The 24164-nt window shown below is 33.7% G+C and overlaps 1 protein-coding gene across 11 annotated transcripts in view; it reads right to left on the bottom strand.

Annotated features, from left to right (window-relative positions):
• Positions 1–24164, bottom strand: part of PLSCR4 (phospholipid scramblase 4) — a 54029-nt gene that overhangs the window by 29109 nt on the left and 756 nt on the right. For 2 of the 11 annotated variants that reach the window (XM_039851599.1, XM_039851604.1), the window contains exons 2-3: positions 4761–4792; positions 1628–1754 (exon numbers count right to left, since the gene is read on the bottom strand). The exons of 2 other annotated variants lie outside the window; for them this stretch is intronic. The gene's annotated coding sequence lies outside the window, so the exon portion shown is untranslated. 7 more of the 11 variants (XM_039851603.1, XM_039851606.1, XM_039851605.1 and 4 more) reach the window with 6 other exon arrangements.

Genomic DNA, 24164 nt, shown 5'->3' on the forward strand with positions numbered 1-24164 from the left:
TACATTATATACATTATATACTTACTTAGTGATACATGTAACAAGTTCTGGGATTCTTTGGCCTCCAGTTACCTTTCGTCCATCACTCATTAATTCAAGAAATATTTACTAAGCATCTATTATGTACCAGGCACTATTTTAGATGTTGAAAATATAGCAGTAAACCAGAGAGCCACTCTGCTAGATATTACATTTAAGTGGAATAAGATTTAAAAACATGTCAACGAATATTTAAGATTAAATTTAGATAGTATAGCTATGAAGTAAAGGTTTAAGAAAAGGTTTAAGAAAAACATGAATGGAAAATTCCAGAAGGGTCAGAGAAAGCCTGTCTCAGGAGGTGACCTTTGAGCTATCTGAACTATAAAAGAAGACAGTACACCAAAAACATGGGAAGAGAGTTCCAGAGAGATGGAAAAGTGAGAGTGAAGGCCCTAGGGTGACACTGAGCTTGGTATACTGAAGGAAGAGAGAGAGGTCAGGGGTGACTAGGCATGGTGAATGAAGAGATTCACCATGGTAAGGAACAGAGACAGAGGTCTGATTTTACCTAAAGGCCATGAGAAAATGGAATCTGTTGTAACTGTAGGTAGTCTTCGGAGGGCTTTAATCAGTGATCAGATCTGATTCATACTTTTATCCTGAAGGGTAAGAGTACAGGCAGAGAGCAGAGATAAGGGATAGCAGCAGTAACCCAGATGAGAGCTAATGCTGACAAGGGATAGAGAGTTAGATGTGGTCAAAGGCATGATATGATTTGGAAGCAGAACATACTGATGGACTAAGTTAAAGAGTCAAGGATAGGTCTCGGTTTTCGGCCAGGGTAACTGAGTTGATGGCAACACCATTAACTGAACTAGAGAGGAAAATGAGGAAAATGGTGGAGACTGGGGAGGGTAGAAATCAGAAGTTCAAGTCAGTACATGTTATGTTTAAGAAGAGACCACAAGAAGACATGTTAAACATTTAAGTCAATAATGTGTGTGTGTGTGAACATTATAAGACTAACACAGAAAAGTAAACTGGAAAGTGAGATGAAATTTGAAATAAGGGACAGGGGAGAAATTTCATTAATTCATTCATGAAAGAAGAAAAGAGTATCAGAGAAAGGAATTTCAATATTTCAGGCTTCTGAATTCTGGGTGATGAGAAATAACAAGAACAACATCTGTAGGACTATACTTTACTTAATGCTTATCAAATGTCAGGCAAAGAATGGAGCACTTTTTATATATTATTTCTAACTATAACAGCATTTCTCTAGTATGTAAATGGCCAACCTAGTTAAATTCAAGGACTTCTAAATCCAAAGTCCAAGTTCTTTCCAATATGTCATCCAGTTGATCAAGTACAGGATGTGTTCATTGTGTTGTTCAAGAAGAGTAGAAAGTCATCAATATGGAGTAGGTATACCAAAGAAGCATAAGAACATCATATGAGTAATCAATATACTGAGCTCAGTGAATGTCATCACGGCATACGCCAGTATGTAGACTCCCAGCTCAAATGACTGCCTGCACAAGGTGGGTCAGAATTCCACCAGTCTTGGACAACTTCCACTCACCTCTGGAACTTAGTTGTACAGTGTCCCATGTGTCTTAACAGTAAAAAGTGTTCTGAGACATACCAAAAATCCAGATCCAGTTGCAGGTCAACCAAAGGTGTTCAAGGAATCGATCCTATTCCTTTAATGATGGTAGCTTCTGTTATTTAGGAAAACAACACCTTTCCGGAATCTTAAATTGTGGATGTTCCTAGGAGCACAATCTCAAGTAACTCTTGCACATGTACACAAAGGTTATGTACAAGAATGTTCTTGACACACCGTTCATATTAAAAGAAACTAGAAACATTCCAAATGTTCATCAATGGTCTACTGGATTCTGGTATATTCATATGATAAAAAGAGTACACGGAAGGTCCTTGCTTAACTCATAGATAGGTTCTGTGACTTTAAGCCAAATGACGGACAACAAAACCAACTTTACCATAGGCCAATCAATATAAACAAGAGTTAAGTTCCTACGTACCTCATCAACATTTTAACAAAATGACATTGAACAAAAAGACCTTATCTGAGGACCTGCTCTAATGTAGTAAAAACGAAGTACAGCCAAACACAGCAATAGAGATGAATCTCAAACTTACAATACTGAAAAAAATAAAAGCAAGCCATTGGAGAATAAATATGATTCTATTTAAGAATGTTCAAAAGCAGGAAAATGACACACTTTTTTCTGATACATAAATGAGGAAAAACTTTAAAAAGTTAGGGGATAACACAAAATTTAGGGAAATGGTCACATGGAAGAGATGTATGGCAAATGTTTAGCAGTGGTCCACGAGGGGCTTAAAGTTTCTGCTAATGTTTTAGTTCTAACAGGGTGGTGGGGACAAAGATGATCAGTTATTAGTCTTTAAAAGATACATATATTTAAATATCCATTATTCATATGTATACCACTGTTTCACAATAAAAAAGAATCATTTAACGGTTCTATGTTTAGTGCAACCTTCTAACTAAATATCTATTGTTCCTTTCTGCACTAAGCCTGGGGATTAAACACTGTCAAGGAACTGTGAAGGAAGCTAATTTAAAAAGATTATTAAGTGTCCTAGTGAAAGGGGCCAAATTACCATCTATCCACCATTCATCTATCTATTCAACTATCAAGAGTGGCGAATGATACAGCATAGCACAAAAGTGACAAATTTCAACAACTGCTGAATCTAGGTGAAGGTAGATATTTGAATATTTTTATTTTCAAAATAAAAACTTCAAGGAAAGAATATAGAATTCATATACCCAAACATAATGTCTATGCCTGAAAATCTCTACTTTTATCACAGTCCTAGGTGATCCTTATGATTAGGTATGTTTGGGACTAAAATAGTATAAAGAAAAATAACAGTTCTCAATCATGTCAGGCAGAAATTAAAATTCAAATCTGATTCAAGTGATTGAATAACAACTTGAAAAAATAAACCAATCTCGAAAATTTTAAAACTATGTTTTTAAAAGGAAGTAATATCAATGAATTTAAACAAAGTAAAATACACCTACACATTGCCTTACAAACTGTAGGTGTAAAAAGAAATTTTTACTTCCCTCCTCCTTCATGCCACTAGTTCCTTTTTTCACCATGCTAAATTCTCTTCCTTTTCTTATAAAATTTTACAGTATAGTTTTATCTAAAATATGATATAAGGCAGGATAATTCCTAGTTTTACTTGCTGCAAGCCTGAATGTTTTCAGCTTAATCTTTCCTTAATATTCAGTGAATTGTTTTCAGATTTCCTAATCACTCATCAAGGGCAAAAAGTGTCTGTCATACTTTGGAGACTGACTTTTAACTATATTGGATGGATATCAGAGTAGAAAACTGAAAAGTGCCTTCATAATAGGTTAGTGCTGCATGCTGTATGGTCCAGGGAACTTTTAATTGCAGAGAACTCGGCATTTTCAGGGCTTATACTGCCTAGAGGAGAATCTAAGCTGATGGGCACTTAAAGAGGGAAAGGAGTCATGGGCTGAATAGGATGGGGTGGTAAAATTGTGGTTTGCTGCTTTGCAAAGCAGTCCTGATATTGTAAACGGTGTCTTACAGCAAGACAGCATTTACATGGATAACAACTGCTGCAACCAACACTGTAGCTGTGTTATATACTCACTCCTAATTTTTGCCTTTGTAAGGAGGATCATGTTAGCAAAGCTCAGTAAAATCACAAGCTCTAGAGCCACACCATAGATATCAGAAACTTCTATCATAAAAAAAGAAATTGATGGTTAGCTCTTTCCAGTTGAGTATTTATTTAATGGATGGAATGTGTCCTGACTTCCTGGCACGGGAATTCGTGGGTGTTACTTGTATTTCTCTAGGTACAAGGATTAGAAACCTGCACATGTAATGCAAAACCTTGGGCTCTGCCTGTCTCCAGTAACTTCAGCTGTGAGAGAAGAGAAAAGAAGCTGGAGCTCATTGTGTAATTCCTTCTGTTTCTTAGTAAGGACAGGAAAAACAGCTAGTCCCTGCAAAGTCCTAGTCCATCCACATAATCCTTCATCTAGATTCAATATGTAACTTAGATGATATCCTTTGTACAGAAGGTGGGATACTTGGAGGGCAGAAGATTTGGTGGCTGGTAAATGGTGTAACCTGGCACATTTCAGACTGCAAAGATAGTAGTTCAGATGGATAAATTTCAGGTATCACCCTAATAGCTGTGTGATCTTTAGTGAGCATTCTATTCTTGGTTTACCCTGTGTTACAGGTATGATGACAGTTGAATGCTCACAGAACTATCGTGAAGACTAAAATGTTTCCACTTGGATAGCACTTAAAACAGTGCCTGGCACATAGCTAATCCACAATAAATATGCATTTATACAATTTTACTATATAAAATAAAACTGGTAAAGAGACTAAGAACTCCTATCTTCTACCACTAGTGAGTTTTACCAGATGTGATTTTATGCGTGTTTGTAACAAGTTTCAAATTGAAAGAACTAAAAGAAAGAAAACAGAGACGTTGCTGGAAGTCTTTTTCCTATTTTGTAACTAAATGAAAGACAAGTTAGAATACAGCTTAATTGCTTACATAATTTCCTTTTGGTTTAGGATAGTGACATTAATTATATTATTCAGATGGATTTATCTAGTAATAAACTTTAAAAAGCAGGCAATTAAAATTACATTAAAGACATTTAAAAATTAGAATAAAATATTCATTACTTCTCCAAAATATAAAAACAGGCATACCTGGGAGATTTTGCAGGTTTGATTCCAGACAACTGCAACAAATATCACAATAAAGTGAGTCACAATTTTTTTTGGTTTCTCAGTGAATATAAAAGGTATGTTTACACTGTAGTGTAGACTATTAAGTGTGTAATAATAGCATGATGTCTAAAAAAAGACCAATGTAAATGCCTTAATTGAAAAAAAAAAACTTTATTCTGGGAAATATGGCAGAGTGAGAGACGTCCTTAAATTTCTCCCCTTTAAACAACAATAAGCTGAACATCTAAAACTCAACAAAAAACACCCAAACTGCACACCAGCACGTCTGAGTGTGGGATCTGTGCATAAGAGCTACCATAGGTCAGAACCCCTAGTGTTGAGCAGTGGAATCTGAGAAATAAAGAAGCTGTCTCTCACAGCCGCCAGAGCTTCTTACAGGAGGAGGGGGAGGGGTGAAGGTGCAGCGACTTCCCTGATCACCCTGTCTGGAAGTGCTAGAACTTCTAGCATCCTGTAGCAGGGCCAAGTCATCAGGACAGAAAGCAGAGAAGCAGGATGGGACCGCAAAGAAACAACAGATGATTTTTACCGGACCTGGTTGCAAAACCGAGGCTGACCCACAGCCCCCAACTCCCAACCCAGAGAGGCCCTCCCCCATACCATCCAAGACTGATCACCCTGGAGACCCAAGGAAATCTGAGCAAATGCTACTGAAACTGTTGCTAACACTGACAGGGACAGAAACTGAGAGTAGCAAATGTGATTAAATATCTACGAGAAAATAAAAAACACATTTAGGCTTTATATACAGCAGGCATCCAAGAAGCTTAGACGTGACCTATGGGAAACCAAAAGAAAAGCACCTTCTTTGCAGCAAGCTAAAGAGACCTTTATATAATAAATCTTTCTGGAAAAACAACAGAATACACTTCCATTAATGCCCAGGAAGAGAAATAGGCTATTAAACACCATGAACAATCAAAGTGACAAGGCATCTCAGAAAGAAAGAGAAAAATCTCCAGAAAATAACCTTACAGACATAGAAATATGCGACTTAATGACAGAATTCAGGATGGTACTTCTGAAAAAAATCAAGAAATCCAAACAACTCAAATCGACAATTCCACAAATGAACTGCAAAAACAACTAGATAAGCAGAGTAAAAAGACTGAAACTCTCATAATGAACCAAATAGACCTTCTGGATATGAAGAACACATTGCAAGAGTTGAAAAACGAAATAGCAAGCTGGGGAAATAGAGTCGACCAAATAGAGAAAAGGATCAGTGATATCAAAGAGAGAAATCTAGAAATCAATCAGAAGGAGGAAGAGAGAAATAGAAGAATGAAAAAGAATGCAAAAATACAAGAACTAGCTGATCCCATCAGGAGAGGGAACATAAGAATAATGGGCATTATCGAAGGTGAGGAAAAGGAGTAGGGACTAGAAAGCATTTTCAGACAAATAGTTGACCAGAATTTCCCAAATCTAAGGAATGATCTGGAGCTGAGAATTCAAGAAGTCAACAGAATATCCAATTATCTCAATCCAAAAAGGCCTTCACCAAGACACACTATATTAAAATGATCAAAAATCAATAACAAAGACAGAATTCTCAGGGCAGCCAGGGACAAGAAAATGGTAACTTACAGAGGAAAAAAATCATTAGATTATTGTTAGACTTCTCAATGTAGATCTTACAGCCGGAAAGGAATGGAATGAAATATTTAAACTATTAAGTGAAGGGACCTACCAGTCTAAATAATGGATCCAGCTAAGCTCTCCTTTAGATAGGAAGAATTAAGACCTTTCCAGACATTCAAACGTTGAAGGAATTCTCCACTGTGAGCCCTGCACTACAGAAAATACTAAAAAGAGTCAGATCACCTAAAACAAAATGACAAAAAACAACTATAATAATTAGGAATAAGGTGACTATCGGACAAATAGAAGCAGAGGAGTGCAACCCTTACTAAGAACAGCGCAGTATAGGCTTAAATAATAATAAGAGAATTTCTATAGCAAGATAGTAATGAACGTTCAGAATACATAGGGACAAACTGAGACAACAATGTCTGAAAAGGGGAGGATTCAAAGACCTAAATTTGCAAAGGAGAATGGAGATAAGGCATGAGCAGAAGAGAATGGACAACTGTATATATATATAACTTTCCTTTACATATTCGTAATGGAAACCACACACAGAAAATTCAGAAGTGAAATACATAATATAAAACAAGAAGGACCAGAGGGAAAACACACAAAAGCCAACCAAAATAAAGAAAACAGAAACACAAGGACAAGGAAGCAATGGAAACACGAAGCTACCAAAAAGCAAAAGGAAAAATGGCTATAAGAAGATCTCGTATTTCAATAATCACCCTAAATGTAAATGGACTGAATTCACCAATATAAAAAGGCACAGAGTTGCAGAATGGATCAAAAAACAAAACAAAACAAAACAAAAAAACAAAAAAAAAACATATGCGGCCTCCAGGAGACACATCTCAGTTCCAAGACAAATATAGACTCAAAGTGAAAGGGTAGAAAATGATATTTCAAGCAAATAGCGTTCAGAGAAAAGCAGGAGTAGCGGTACTAATATTGGATGAAAAAGACATCAGAATAAAAAAGGTAAAGAAAGATACTAAGGGACACTTCATAATGATAAAGGGAATCATACACCAAGAAGACATAACACTTATTAATATCTATGCTCCCAATCAGGGAGCCCCAAAATATGTAAAGCAATTACTAACAGAACTAAAAGGAGAAACAGATCAAAACACTATCGTAGTAGGGGACCTAAATACCCCACCGTCGGATATGAACAGATCTCCCAGACAGAAAATCAATAAGGAAATTATATCCTTAAATGACATGGTAGACCAATTTGGCATAACTGACATTTACAGAACTTTCCATGCCAAAACAGCTGCTTATACATTCTTCTCTAGTGCACATGAAACATTCTCAAGAATCGACCACATACTGAGACACAGAAATAGCCTCAACAAATATAAGAGGGGTGAAATCATACCAACATTATTTTCTGATCATAATGCTTTGAGATCAACTGCAAGAAGAAATCGGGAAGAACCACAAATACATGGAGATTAAACAAAATGCTACTGAAGAATAACTGGGTCAGAGAGATCAAGAGATACAAAAAAACAAATGACAATGATAGTACAACATATCAAAACATTTGGGACACGACAAAAGTGGTCATAAGAGGAAAGTTCATATCATTACAGGCCTATCTCCAAAAACAATAACAAACCCAAATAAATGACCTAAAGCTTCATCTTAAAAAACTAGAAAAGGAAGAACAAATGAAGTTCTCTAAAGTTGTCTAAAGTCATCAGAGAAAAAGTAATAATCAAAATTAGAGCAGAAATAAATGAAATTGAAAAGAAAAAGAAAAAATAGAAAAAATAAATGCATCAAAAATTTGGTTCTTTGAGAAGGATAATAAAATTGACAAACCCCTGGCTAGACTCACTAAAGAAAAAAGAAAGAATACAAATAAAATCAGGGATGAAAGGGGAGAAATTACAACAGACACTGTAAAATACAAAGGATCATAAAAGAATACTATGAAAAAGTATAAAACACCAAATTTAATAACCTAGAAGAAATGGACCAGTACTTACAAAAATACAACCTTCCTATACTGAATCAAGAAGAACTGGAAAATCTAAATAGACCAAACAGCAGTATGGAAATTGAAACAATCACCAAAAAAAATCTACCAAAAAGGAAAAGTCCAGGACCAGATGGCTTCATCAGTGAATTCTACCAAACATTCAAAGATTTAAAATCTATTTTTCATCCCACTCTTCCAAAAAATCAAAGAGAAGGCAATATTTCCCAACTCATTTTTTTGAGACCAATATCACCCTGATACCAAAACCTGGTAAAGATAACACAAAAAAAGAAAATTACAGACCAATCTCTTCCATGAACACAGATGCAAAAATCCTAAATAAGATTCAAGCGAACTGAATACAACATATTAAATGATCATACACCATGATTAAGTGGGGTTCATCCTAAGGGCACAGGGATGGTTCGACATATGCAAATCAATTAATGTGTTATACCGCATAAACAAATTAAAAACCAAGAATCATACAGTCATATCAATAGATTCAGAAAAAGCTTTCAACAAGATACAGTATCTATTCATGACCAAAACACTTAACAAAATTGGTATAGAAGGAAAGTACCTTAACATAATAAAGGCCATATATGACTAACCCTCAGCCAACATTATACTTAATGATGAAAACTAAAAACTTTCCCTCTAAATCAGGAACAAGGCAAGGCTGTCTACTATCACCACTGTTAGTCAACATAACATTGGAGGTCCTACCGAGTGCAATCAGACAAGAGAAAGATATAAAAGGCATCCTAATAGGAAACAAAGAAGTCAAACTGTCATTTTTTGTGGATGACATGATTCTCTATATAGAAAACCCTAAAGACTCCACAAGAATACTACTAGAAACAATAAGCAAATACAGTAAAGTTTCTGGATACAAAATCAATGTTCAAAATCCATAGTGTTCCTATACTCTAATAATGAAGTGTCAGAAAATTAAGTGGAAAAAATAATTCCTTTTGCAAATGCAACAAAAAGAATAAATTATCTAGGAATAAATCTAACAAAACCTGTGAAGGACCTATACAATGAAAACTATAAGACACTATTAAAAGAATTAGAAGAAGATACAAAGAAATGGAAAGATAGTCCGTGTTCTTGGATTGGAAGAATCAACATAGTTAAAAGCATTATACAAATTTAATGTAATCCCTGCATCAAAATCCCATTGTCATTTTTTAAAGACCAAAAAATCATCAGATTTGTATAGAAGCACAAAAAACCCCGAATTGCCAAAGCTATCCTGAGGGGGAAAAAAAAAATGAGGCTGGTGGCATCACTTTGCTTTACTTCAAATTATATTACAAAGCTTCAGTAATCAAAACAGCATGGATTGGCAGAAAAACAGACACACGGACTAGTAGAAAAGAATCGACAGTCTAGAAGTAAACTCATATTTATATGGGCAAATAATTTTCGACAAAAAAGCCAAAGACATACAGTGGAGAAAAGAAAGCCTCTTCAATAAATGATGCTGGTAATACTGGAAATCCACCTGTAAAAGAATGAAACTAGACTGCTCTCTATCATCACATACCAAAATGAACTCAAAATGGATTAAGGACCTGAATGTAAGACCTGAAACGATAAAATGCACAGAAGAAAACATAGGAACTAAACTCAAGGACCTTGGACTTAAAGATTTTATGAATTTGACCTCAAAAGCACACAATAGAATATACAGATGTCAAACTGTAATGTACACCTGAAAATTATATAATTATATTAACCAATGTTACCCCAATAAACTTAATTTTAAAAAAAGGAAAAAAGAAGATATAAAGAAGTAAATGAAATTTTAAAAAAATAAAAAAAAAGTCTATTAGATGGGCTCAATAGAAAAATGGAGAGTACATGGCAAAGTTATTAAGCTTGAAGATAGATCAACGGAAATGATCCAGTCTGAAGAACATAGAGAAAAATTATTGAAAAAGATATCAGCAAAACCTTACCAATCTGAGGGACAATACCAAAGGTTCTAACAGTCATGTCAATCAGAGTCTCACACACCAGGAGAAACAATGCAGTGAAAAAAAAAATATTTAAAGAAATAATGGATGAAAAGTTTCCAAATTTGGCAAAAAAACATAAACCTATGGCTATCTAAAGCTTTCTGAACACCATACAGGATAAAGTAAAGCCATCCACTCCCAGACACATCATAAACAAATGTCTAGGAACTAAAAAGACAATCAAAAAATCCTGAAAGCAGCCAGAGAAAAACACCACATTAATTACAGAATAAAAATGACAAGGACTGTGGATTTCTCATCAGAATATCAAAAGCAGAAGAATATTTAAGTGCTGAATTCTTTATCCAGAAATGATGTCCTTTACAATGATAACTAAAAACATTCAACCATAAAGAAAACTAAAGGAATTAGCTGCTACTGAAGCTGCTGACGAGGGATTTTATAAGGGAAATGAAACAGCAGAAGGAAATTTGGAACATCAGGAATGAAGGAAAATCAACAGAAATGATAAATATTTGGATAAATCAAATACTGGTCTTCTTAAATTACTTAAAATACGTTTGATATTTAAAGGCAAAAATTATATTGTCCAAGGGGATTTACAACGTATGTATGTTTAAGACATAGACAACTATAATTTAAACTAAGAGGTGTAAAATGACCTAAATGACAGTAATATTTCTACATTTCACTTATAGTGGTAAAATGTGAATTATGAGAATACTGTGAAAAGATAGGAAATGAGATGCAGAATAAGGAAAAAAAGAACAAGCATATGTAAATTCAAACATATTGATATTTACACTAAATGTAATGTACTAAACTTCCAGCTAAAGAAAATAAAAAAGGTCAGATTAAAACCAAAGCAAGCAGAAGAAATAGTAAAGATAAGAGTAGAAATAGAGAATTGAAAAAAAATAGAGAAAAATCAACAAAACCAAAAGTTGTTGCTTTGAAAAGATCAACAAAACAAACTTAGCTAGACTAATGAAGAAAAGAAGACCTGAATTACTAAAATCATAAACAAAAGGAGGCATACTATTATCAAACTTACATTGAAAGAGAATTATAAGGGAATATGAAATACGCCAAAAAACACAGATAAACTATATTAAATGAACAAATTACTAGAAAGACACAAAATACCAAAACTTTCTGAGGAAGAAATAGAAAACCCAAATAGAATTATAGCAAGAGACTAAATTAGTAATCAAAATACTTCCCAGAGAACCCAGGAACAGATGACGTCGCTAGTAAATTCTAACAAATGCTTAATAATAAATACCAATCCTTCACAAATTCATCTAAAAAATAAGAGTGAACATACCCCAACTCATTCTATGAACCTCTATGCCCCTGATATCAAAATCAGACCAAGACATCACAAGAAAAGAAAGCTATACTAATAGCTCTTATGAAGATAGACACAAAAATCCTCAACAAAACTACGAAACTGAATCCAGCAACATATAAAAGGTATTATACACCATGACCAAGTGGGATATATACCAGTAATTAAATGTTGGTTTAATATAAAAGAAATTAGAAAATAATTTAATAATAAAAATAAAGATCAAAAACCACACGATCAGCTCAACAGATGCAGAAAGAGTATTTGACAGAATTCAGTACTTTTACATGATTAAAAAGAAAACCAAGTCAATAATCTAGAAATGAAATGAAACTCCTATAATTTGATAAAAGGCAACTATAAAGTGTCCCACAACTAATATCAGACTCAATAGAGGAAGAGTAAATGCTTTCCCACTAACCAAAAACAAGACAACAATGTCTGCTGTTACTTTTATTTCAGTGTACTATAGGTTCTAGCCAAGGCAATTAAGTTAAAAAAAAAAAAAAAAGGAAATAAAAGGCATCCATCCAGAAGATTGGAAATAAATAAATCTGACATATCTTGTATATAGAAGTTCCTAAGGAATCTATGAAAAACTATTAGAAGAAACAAGTTACGCAATGTGACAGGACACAAAATCAATATGCAAAAGTCAACTGTGTTCTATAACCTGGCAATGAACAATATTAAGAAACCAATTACATTTACAAGAGTATCAAAAAGAATAAAATACCTAGGAATAAATTTCACAAAAGAAGTGTAAGACTTGTACACTAAAGACTATGAAATAATGTTGAACAAAATTGAAGATTTAAATAAAAGAAAGACATCCCAAGTTCATGGATCGGATATTCAATGGCCAAATATTAAGATGGCAATATTCCCCAAGTTGATCTACAGAGTCGACATAACCCCTATCAAAATCCAAGTTATCTTTTTCTGTAAATTGACAAGCTAAACATAAAATTCTCATGGAAACAAAAGGAAACCTTAAGAGCCAAAATAATCTCGAAAACAAAGAAGATGGGGAACTCACACTTCCTGATTTCAAAACTCACTACAAACCTAAAGTGATCCAAACAATGTGGTACTGGCCTAAAATGGACACACAGACCAATGGAACAGAATTTGGCGCCAAGACCATTGAAAAGGGAGGACTAATGTTTTCATCAAACAGCCTGGGAAAACTGTATATCTACATACAAAATAATGAATTTGGGCCCCTACAACCTTCCCTACAAAATAATTATGTCAAAACAAACAAACAAACAACAAACCTAAGTGTAAAATGTAAAACTAAGAAATCCAAAAAAAAACAAAAAAACAAAAAACATATGAGTAAATCTTTATGACTCTGGGTTAGGCAATGGTTTACAGATATGACATTAATAGCATAAGCAACAACAACAACAAAAATCAATACATTGGATTTTCATCAAAATTTAAAAGGTTTGTACTGCAAAGAATACCATCAAGAAAATAAAAAACTGAGCGTGGGATAAAATATTTGCAAATCATATACCTGGTGAAGGATTTTTATTCAGAATATAGGGGAAAAAAACCCTCAGAACTCAATAATAAAGACAAATAACCCAATTGAAAAATGGTCAAAGATTTGGACACTTCCCCAAAGAAGATATATGAATGGCCAATAAGGACATAAAAAGTTTCTCAACATTATCAGTCATTAAAGACATGCAAATCAAAACTATAGTTACTTTTCATATTTATTAGCATGGGTATAATCAAAAAAGACAGACAATATTGAGCGTCAGAAAGTATGTGGAAATATTAAAACACTCATACACTGCTGGTGGGAATGTAAAATGGTGCAGCTGCTCTGGAAAAGTATGGCAGTTTCTAAAAAGATTAAATGTAGAGTTTAATATGGTTAATACAATTAAACATATGATTCAATACTTCGGTACATACTCAAGACAAATGAAAACAAACATTATAAAAACATATTCACAGAATAATTATTCAAAATAGCCAAAAAGTGAAAATTTAAATATCCACCAGTTGACGAATGGATAAATTTTAAAATGTAATATATCCCTACAGTGGACTATTATTCAGCCATAAAAAGTCAATGCTACAAACTGAATTTCAGAACTCTGAATTAACTAAATGAAATAAATCAGTCACAACATATCATAAATTGTATGATTCCCTTTACATGAACTATCCGAATAGGCAAGTCTATAAAGATATGAAGTAGATTAGTAGTTGCCAGGGGCTGGAGGAAGGGTAACAGGAATGTGAAATGACCTATTGGGCATGGGTTTCTTTCTGGAATTATAAAAATGCTCTAATATTAGACTGTGGTAATGGCAGCAAAACGCTGAATACAGTAAAACTCAAACTTTAAATGGGTGAATTTTATATCTGAAGTATATCTTCATAAATTTATTGAAAGAAAGCTGGATATTAACATTCCACAAGGAGACTTCAGAGCAAAGAAAATTACTACAGATAAGAGGGCCATCACTGAAAAGTGGGCGTCAATACACCAAGGCATTGCAATCCTAAATGTGATTGTACCTAACAAAATATATAAAGCAAAAAATGACAGAATTGAAAGGAGAAACAAGTCCACAATTACAGCCAGGGACTTGAACACTTCCCTTTCAGAAATCCATAGAAAAGCAGAGAGAAAGTCAGCAATGATACTAAAAAACTAAAACATCATCAACAACCAACTTTAATACTTGTAGAATACTCCACCAACAACAGAATGCCTCTTCTTTCAACACAGAGGAACTTCATCCAGAAAAACCATATTATAGGTCATAAAACATACCTTTAAAAATTACAAAGAACTAAAACGGTTTGTTCTCAGACCATAATGTAATATAGCTAGGAATCACTAACTGAATAATAAAAGGAAAATCTCCAACCACTCATAAATGAAATAACAAACTTCTAAATAATCCAGTCAAACAGGATGTCTCAAGAAAATTAAGAAAATATTTTGAGCTGAATGAAAATAACAGGTCCTAAACGTGGCGAACTCTCCAGAAGTTATGTATATTTTCCAAAGATCTTTGAAACCCAAATTCATATAGCAGTTTCCTGCAAGACTGACCTTATCAGTCTTGAATACCAACAACAGTTAATGTAATTTTCTGTCTAGCTGAACTATTACCAGTGCCATTTTTTGTTCTCTACTTGCAAACTAATTGATTTATATTGTTCACTGAAATTTAGGGAATCATCAAATATATAAACAGATTTCCTTCTCTTAAAAAATGGGATTGCACTATGGTAATTTAACTAGTCAATAGCTTTCTGGGTTTTAGCTATTGCAATGATCATATTGAATCCAAATGTGTAGGGTCAACTCTTCTCACAACGAAGAAATCTGCTGCAAAAATACGGCACACATAGTTTAGGTTAAGAGCTTCCCATAGGTATCAGAAAGCAAACGGCATCATGAACCCATAAAAACCCACTTCATCACCTTTCAATAAAGTCATCACCTGTTTAAATACATCCTATTATCCCTTCCTTGGGTAAGGGTCTATCATGCCATAAGAATCCAGCTGGGGAAGAAAATAATTGTTTCCAGTAATTAAATATCTTTTCTCCTGTGCATATTTAATTATTCAAATATAGAAACACATAATATTTAGGTACATTATAAACTAAAAAAATGATTTCAGAAATCTGGAAGATGATCAAATTTGCAAAACTTTTCTATTGGGAAAACTTTTTTCAAAACTTTCATGAGTATATAAACCTCGAACGTTAAAATATAAAAACAATTGAGAAAATGAAATAAAAATTAACACCATTTGTAGCCAAATTTAAAAGGGGTATTTTGTATAGATTTTTAAATTGGGTCAAGTTGCCAAGATATTTTTAAAGTAAATACTCTGAGACTATAATATTAAATCAAGTGTGTGCTTTTTTAAAAAAACTTTTATTAAAATGCTATTCGAAGGTAATTGACATAGTGGAAATTTTTGAAAGAATGATTAATAGTACATGCAATGTTCTTACAAAGATTTTCTAAATATTAGCTCACCATTTGATGTTCATTATTTCCAAAATAAATGTACATTTATCTGCCTTCCTAAACTCCAATATTGCCAAGAATATTTAAGAAAGTCAAATCTGCTAAATCTATTATTAAATAATATAGCTGAGTTTGTTCTTGTGAGTGTAAAAATTGCAAAATTTTCATGTTAACTGAAAAGCTATGTAAATATTTCATAGAGAGCTTTCAGTCAAACACCAAACATATACAGACAAGTGTCAAGTACCCAAGTATGAAAGTTTGAACAAATTTGTTTCCAAAGTTCCTTCCTGGCCAAAAATTATGAACCTAAAGAATTTTGTATAATGTTTCTCAAAGAAGAGGAAAGAAGGTGTACAAAAGAAATTTAGTACTATTCCAAATATGCCTTAGAGCATTATCATACCAGGTGATCCTGATGCTGCTGGTTCAGGATCACATTTTGAGAACCACTAATGTAGGGGACTTCTTTCTCTTAAGTATATGAGGTTCGAAACCATTTCCCAAGGAATTTTGATGTACTTCTCACCACCACTCCACTCCCACAATTACAGATCCATGACATCCCCCTGCATTTAAATAAAAATCCATCTTCTAAAAATCATATTTTAATAAATTCAATTTACTAATTAAACACTTATCTAAATTTTCCTTCAAATCTCATTTGAAAATCCACGTGAATTTTCACCAAAGTTCAAAAGAAATCCAAAATATGCTGTAAGATTTTTAAGTAATACATTCTCATTCTCATAAAAGGAATCTAGAATAGAAACCATAATTATTGTAAATTACACAAATATCTAGCCCAATAGTTAAGAAAACATATCAGTGAAACATTATAAACTATATTTCATTAAAAAGATAGTCACAAATAGCTTTGTAAAAATTAACATGCTAATCTAGATAATTAAAATGTACTTTTGTTGTTAAAAAGTACTTAAAATCTAGAGAGAATATGCTAAAATATAAACTATATTTCCTCTTCAAATTTTGTAAAAATTATATAATCCGATTGGAAAAAATAATAAAAATAGAACTGACAATCTACTCTATTGTAGTGAATATGAAGAAACTAAAAAGACCTTGGGTTCACCAAAGATGAAATGTTTTACACACCCTTCTAAGTATAATTCTCTTTAAAAATTTTAAATCAAAATCTTGGTTCCTGTGGTATGCTGTATTGAGTAGTTTTATGGGTTTACTGGTTACTAGGGAATTAGATAGTTGAGTGAGCTCAAGATGAATGAATTAAAGTCCAATGATTGTGAAGGACTCAGTCATTCTACATTTTGGTTACTTAATAGGTTGCTATCACACAGGCTGGAATTAAACTATCTTACTCAAAAAGAAATTATAGAGGTTTGTACTAACAAGATAAACCTAGGTCTGTTCCTTTTGGATAAAATATGCAGAACTGTCCCACAGATATACAGAATCTTTCACTGGAACTGTATGTACAATATATATTTATTTAATTACATATTTGCACGAAATCAATCTCATAAGAAAAACTTGAAACTATGATTTATTTTCACTATTAGCAAATGAAAATGTTGACAAAATTTAATCGATGTGTGCTGTTACATTTTTATAGCCTATATATTCCATATTTTAGTCACACCAGGATTTCTTCCAAACAGAATGTCTATGGTAGGCTATTTCCTTCTTTAACACGTGTTAAGAATTTTGAAAGTTGGTAATTTGGCTTTAATATAAAAGACTGAGATTAAATGGGAGCAAACTGATAGCCACAGTTTACAGATAACTTTTTTAAACATAATAAATTAGTTTGAATCATTTAAAGAGAATATCAGACCTTTCTATTTTAGCTTTCAAGGGAGAAATGTTATTGTTACTTGGAGCATTAAAAAATAGAAATAATATTATCATGATGATCATATAATACATTTATGGAAACATTACCATGTCAATTATGATCTAGAAGTTTCCAGATAAGGCCTTATTGTGTCATTTTTCTAGTTAACTTAGTATTAGAAACTGTGGCAAAACAGGAAATCACGTGACCTAAAATTAAGTCATTTTGATAAGAAACCTTACATTTATAAAAATAGATATTTTTAAATAGGTGTTATCTGCAAACACTGGTATAAATCAAGCAGTCCAGCAGCTCATACATTTATACCACAAAAACTAAGGATGCCTCCTATTAGTTAGGAATTACACCAGGACCCTTCCCCAGAGCCACGAAAATGAAAATAGCCTTGAATAGCTTTGACGTAGTGAAGCATTTTTGCAGTTTAAAACTTCCTGCTAAAGCAAATAAAGGGGATAGGGAAAGTCAGTATGCGCATGCGCATAGGGACACCTGGTGTGACCCAGAATTCACCTTTCTTCATTATACAATAATAATAAATTAGCATTGCAGCTAAGGCTGTCCTTATCATGCATTTGATGGCATGACAGTTCTGAAAAGCCCAAACATGGTAGGAAAAGGGGTGTCTTCTTAATTCTGGGGAAAAAAAGAAAGAAAAAAAAACTTTTCCACAAAGTGACTCTCCAAAATCATGAACATTCTACCCCTTAGATTAATGGATAAAATCCTCAAACCCACAACAGGATGCAGCAGCTCTCCCTTGAGCCTGCCTGCTCTCCCATCTGAGGGTGAACTTTCACTTGGCAGAAGTCTTTAAGACTAACCACTTTTGGCAGCTTACTCTCCCTTTTCAGAGTGAGCCTATTTCACCTTCAACACTGTCTGCTCCTAGTTGCCTAGTCTCCCTTCTAAGAGTGTACTTTTGCTTTTAATAAAGCTAGCTTGCATACAATCAATTTCTGGGTATCTACCTTCAATTCTTTGTCAACCAGACACCAAGAACTAAGGTCCAGGACTTCCAGGACTCCCCAAAACTGCTAACCCCTAGACTCCCATCTGCCATCTTGAAAGACAATCACAGACACTAGATTTTTTGTGTTCTCCAAGAGATTTCTAAGTATACATAAACTAATATAAATGCCTTTTAATACAAACTGCAGTCTTCTATATAATTTTCTGTCTCGTTTTGAGGTTCATTTTCTGTATCTCTTCTTGATGTCGATTATATTTCAGTTCATGTAATCTTATTCTTTTTAATGGCTGCACCACAATTTATTTAATTGGCTGCTTAATGATGAAAATTTAAATTGTTTTTGAATGTATGCTATTACCAATAAGGTTGAAATAAACTTATATATATTTCTTTGTGTACCTGTGTATTAAGTTCTTGGGAGCAGAATCGCTGGATCAAAGTTTTGTGCATTTTTATTTTGGATGTATATTGTCAAACTATACGCCAAAATATTTGCATCAATTCACATACCAGACAAAAATATATTACCATTACTAATGTGATGCGGTTTCTTAAAATCTTATTTTTAAAATTTTAATTAGTTTCAAGTATACAGTACATTAGTTAGGCATCTATAGTTAGTAAAATGATGCCCCCAATTGCTCCCTCCCTCCCCTGACCCAATGTATTAATGCTAATTGCATTCTCTATGTCATGCTCCCCATTCCTGTGACCATCCATCAGCTACTAATTTGTATTTAACCCTTCACCCTTTTCCTAGCCCCCCAAACCTCCCTCCCCTCTGTCCATCACCAAATTGTCCACTATATTTGTGAGTCTGTTTTTGATTAATTTGTTCTTTTTATTCCTTAAATTCTGCACATAAGTGAAATCATATAGTGTTTATCTTTCTCTGACTTAAATACTTTCTAGGTCCATCAAAGCATTATCTTTTCCCATCCCCTTCCTTTCATATGTAGGAGTCTTGTTTTCTTATCCTTTCAGCCACTCTATCTTTTGGTTGGAGCACTTAATTCTTTTCCATTTAAAGCACTTATGGATAGGAATGTAGTTGTTACCATTCTTTATTCCTGTTTTTGATACATGTTTTTTTTCTTTTTAAAGAAGTCCCTCCAACATTTCCTGTAATAACTGGCTTGGTGGTGATAAATGCTTTTAGTTTATTTTTATCTGGGAAGCTCTTTATCTGTCCTTCAATTCTAAATTGCTGGATAAAGTATTCTTGGTTGTATATCCTGGGTCTTCATCTTGTCAAATATTTTTTGCCAAGCCCTTCTGTCCTGCATAGTTTCTTTTGAGAAATCAGCTGTCAGTCTTATGGGTGTTCCCTTATAAGTAACTATTTCTTTTTCTCTTGCTGCTTTTAATATTCTTTTTATTTAACCTTTGGTATTTTAATTATGATGTGTCTTGGTGTGGGCCTCTTTGGATCCCTGATTTTTGAATTCTCTGAGCTTCCTGGGGTTTTATGTCCATTTCCTTCACCAAGTTAGGGACATTTCCATCATTATTTCTTCAAACAGCTGTTCAACATCTTGATTTTCTTCTGTTATGCCAATCAGATGAATATTTGGAGCCTGAATAGTGTCCCATATCTTCCTTATTTTTACAGTCTTGGCATCTTTTTTCTTGCCAGTCTGATCGACTGTCCTGATTGGCTGTCCTGTCCTCTAGATAGGGCATTTATTCACTTTGGGCATTTATCCTCTTCTTTATTCACTTTGTTTATTCGTTTATTCCATTTAAAATACTTCTCATCTCAGATAATGTGTTCTCCATTTCAGACTGGTTTCCTTTTATAATTTCTATTTCCATGTTTATCTCTTTGTTTTTCTCTACGCTTCCCAAAATTTCATTGAGCATCTTTATAACTAGTGATTTAAACTCTGCATCTGTCAGATTACTTGAGTCCGTTATATCTGGATCTCTATTCTGTTCTCTCGTATGGTTTCTGCTTCTTTGTTTTCACATTTTGGTTGCCTTTCCATGTTTCTGTGTACTAAGCAAAGCTCCTAAGTCTGTCGGTCTTATTAGTGTGGATTTGTGAAGTAGGTATCCAGTGGCACAGTTCTGGGAGAGGTTCAGCTGCAGGCCAAATTTAGCCCAAGCCTCTACCCATCTGGGGCCATCTGTTAAGATTCAGCAAGCAGTCCACAGATGCTGTGCTTATAGTTACCTCAACAGGCCACACCAGAAACCAAGGCCAGCTGCCTCCAGTGAGAGTCTCAGCAAGGAGCACTAGAATTGCTGAGGATATATCTGGATGTGGTTTGGGTGGGGCCTGAGTGGGGTAGGTGGAATTTCAGGGAATCCTCTGGGCAGAGTGTCCTCTGTTGTCCAGTTTGATGATATCACAGCTATGGCCGCGCTGTGTTCGGTGCACTGGTAGGAGGAAGGACTCAATAGGGAACAATGGATACCACAGGCACTTCTGTACCCGAGCAAGTCTCGCCTTGGCCTTCACTCTAACAATGTTTCCCTGTCTCTGGTGCCCCCTGTTCACAGCCAAACTGGCACTGGTGCTCAGAACGAACAGGTCCATCACTGCGAAAATCTGCTGGCTGACGCAGCCCCTTTAAGAGGCGGCTGCCGCTGCCGCAGCTGCAGCCTCCTTCTCACTCAGCCGCTCACGACTGCGCAGTCCCACATCCTCGCCCCGTCCTACCTTCTGCTGTTACAGTGTGATTTGTTGGATTTCTCCCTAGTTGTATGGCTTGTTCATCTAGATCCCAGGCAATTTTTCCTTGCTGCTGCTCCTTGTTTCCATTACAACTTTGATTTGGTTGCCAGAGAGATGAACAGAACCTCTATCATCTATACCATTTTTTTCTCTCCTCCCACTAATGTGATGTTTTATCACGATTTTTATCATTGCCAATCTGAAAGGCAAAACGATTTTATTTTTCATATCTTATAAAGTTGAATAGTTTTTATTATGTTTAAGTCATTCGCATCTCCATTTCTGTGAATTGCCTGTCATTTGTCCACTTTTCTGTTTGCTGGTTTAAGTCTTTTTGTGTTTATATGATTTGTCATTTGTCATTTTTTTACTGCATTTTTGCCATGAGTTTTTTATTTTTATAGTTTAGTTTTAGATGTTTTCTTCTTTAAAGGATAGCATCATCCTGAAGAATGAATACTTTAAAGGTGAATTTTGGTACAATGGTGCTAAAATATATAGAGTATGAACACTCCTGCATTTCCTGTTTATAAAGAAGTTAACATTGTGAAATTCCTAGGCAAAACTTTTCAATTGTATACCTACACAAAACATCATAGCAATCAATAACAAAGAAGAAAATAAAGAAGGGATTTTCAAAGGAAGAGGCTAAAAGAAGATATTCAAAGAGAAAGTAAATGAAAATATGGAACACTTTGTGAATAAAACATATTTTTTCCACGGTGAATTACAATTAATATATCCAGAAAGAAACTGTTCCATATAAATTACTAATTACACTCTCAAGATGTTTATTATTATTTTTCCTATAACATCATTTTTCCTTATAAACATTCACAGAACTATGCATTATAGAACTATGTTAACAGAACATGAATACAGATAATTCAGTATTTACAAAAATGTTGTTACTGTACATATGTGTGTATAAACATATACAGTGTTTCAATTTTTCTTGTGTGTTTCAACTTAGAATATACTTTGGACATATTTCCAAGTTAGAACATTTAGGAGCTATAATATGCTTTAAACCTATACATTACACCTTTGAATATACCATAAATTATGTAACCAAATTCCAATCCATATTTACAGAATTGTTTCCAAGTTTACTATAATACCAATAATCCTACTGTGAACATCTTTGACATAGATTTTTATTTGTACACTTAGGAGCATGATAAATTCCAGTAAGCAAATGACTATTTGAAAAATTTAATAGTTATCACCATATAAAACTTTTACCAATACTTTCCACTAACAGTTTGTAAGAGTATATTTCTCTCATCACATTATCAACAATACTGAGTGTTAGCAGATTATCAAAATCAGTAAAACAGGCAAAACTGTCTCACTTTAATTGCATTTTTCTGATAACTAGTGTGACTGAGTCTTCAAACTGTTATTTGCATTCCTCTTGCTTTGAATTGACTCATTTACTCTTCAATTAATTTTTTTAACTTCTATTTATATTAACATTTTATTTTTTTACTTCCCGCTTTCCCCCTCCCCTCTGTGAACTGGATTAATTTTAAAAGTCATTAATGAGAGTTCTAGGCATATTAGTAAAATTAGCTCTTTTTCTATTAATTTCCCTATTTGTATGTTTTTTCCATACAATGTTAATAAGAATCATGTCCCTAATTGGGCGTTAGGTTTTGGTATCAACCCCCAAAATTTTTTCCCCATATGCCATGCTCACAATATTCATCAGGTTTTCTTTACTTTTAGGTTTCATATATTTAGATTGAAATTAATAAATCATCTAGATTACATCGGTGTGTTAAGAGGGAAAATTCCTGTTTCATTATTAGTTTTTCCAAATAAATGACTGTCCAACCAAGATCAATTAAATGTTATTTCTTCCTCACCCCCTCATTAAAACGTATGCTTATCAAATGTCAGCTTTCCTTTTATTCTAAAATCTGTCTCTTCGGTTTCATTGATTTGTCTCGCAATAGGTCTATTACTTCTTCCTTTGCCTTTAAATCATTATAGCTTTATAATACCTTTTATTACGCAGTAAAGTCTTCGCATATGTGAACGTTTTTAAGTGAGATCTTCCTGACAAGTGTTTATTTTTCCATATGAGCTAAACAGTTACTTTAAAAACAAAAACAGTGGTTAGGAATTTAATTTATACATCCTTGTAGAGAAATATCTTTATAAAAATGTATTTTCTTTGTATTTTTACCTATCCATTCTCATATATACATTTAATATATTTTCATATGTCCCTAGGATTTTTTCTTTTTAAATAGGTTTAGATTTTTCAATTTTGTGTTATTTTATGCCCAATGTTTCTTTTGTTCTATTGTATTTTCTAGTTTATGTCTACATCTATTAAGATATCTAAATTACAGTAGATAGGAACTGAACACTACTAAATTCTCCTATTTTTTTCTGAGATTTTTAGTAGTTTCCTGCAGACGATTCGAGGTATACAATCACATTATGTATAAAAAATGATCACTCTATTTCTAATCAGAAAGTTAATACGCTCTTCCACCTAATGTCGCTGACCTATATAATTCATAACAATGTCACAAAGAGTGACGATGAGCAGTCTTGGCTTTTCCAGATTTAATGGAAATGATGCTACTGTTTCAGAAGTAACCATGATAGTGAGATCGAGAGATGGGTGTTAATTTTTTATTCCTAATGTTGCAATACCCAATTTAAAATACTGAATCTATACCCTTTAAGTAGGTGGGAAATCAGCCTGAGTGCATTATAGTTTAGGTGGCTATACTTTAAATATGCAACATAAAAGTAAAAACTCAAACTGTAGATCTTAAGAGAAAATAAACAAGATTAGAAAATAAATGGAAGAAAAATCTAAGTCTTGAAATATACACGTCTTATTTCATAGATACAAATATACCCCGAATAAATCACATCTCCCCAGTTTGCCCTCAGG

This window comes from Pteropus medius, unplaced genomic scaffold, assembly GCF_902729225.1.
Source record: "Pteropus medius unplaced genomic scaffold, Ma_sr-lr_union100, whole genome shotgun sequence".
Lineage (NCBI taxonomy): Eukaryota > Metazoa > Chordata > Mammalia > Chiroptera > Pteropodidae > Pteropus > Pteropus medius.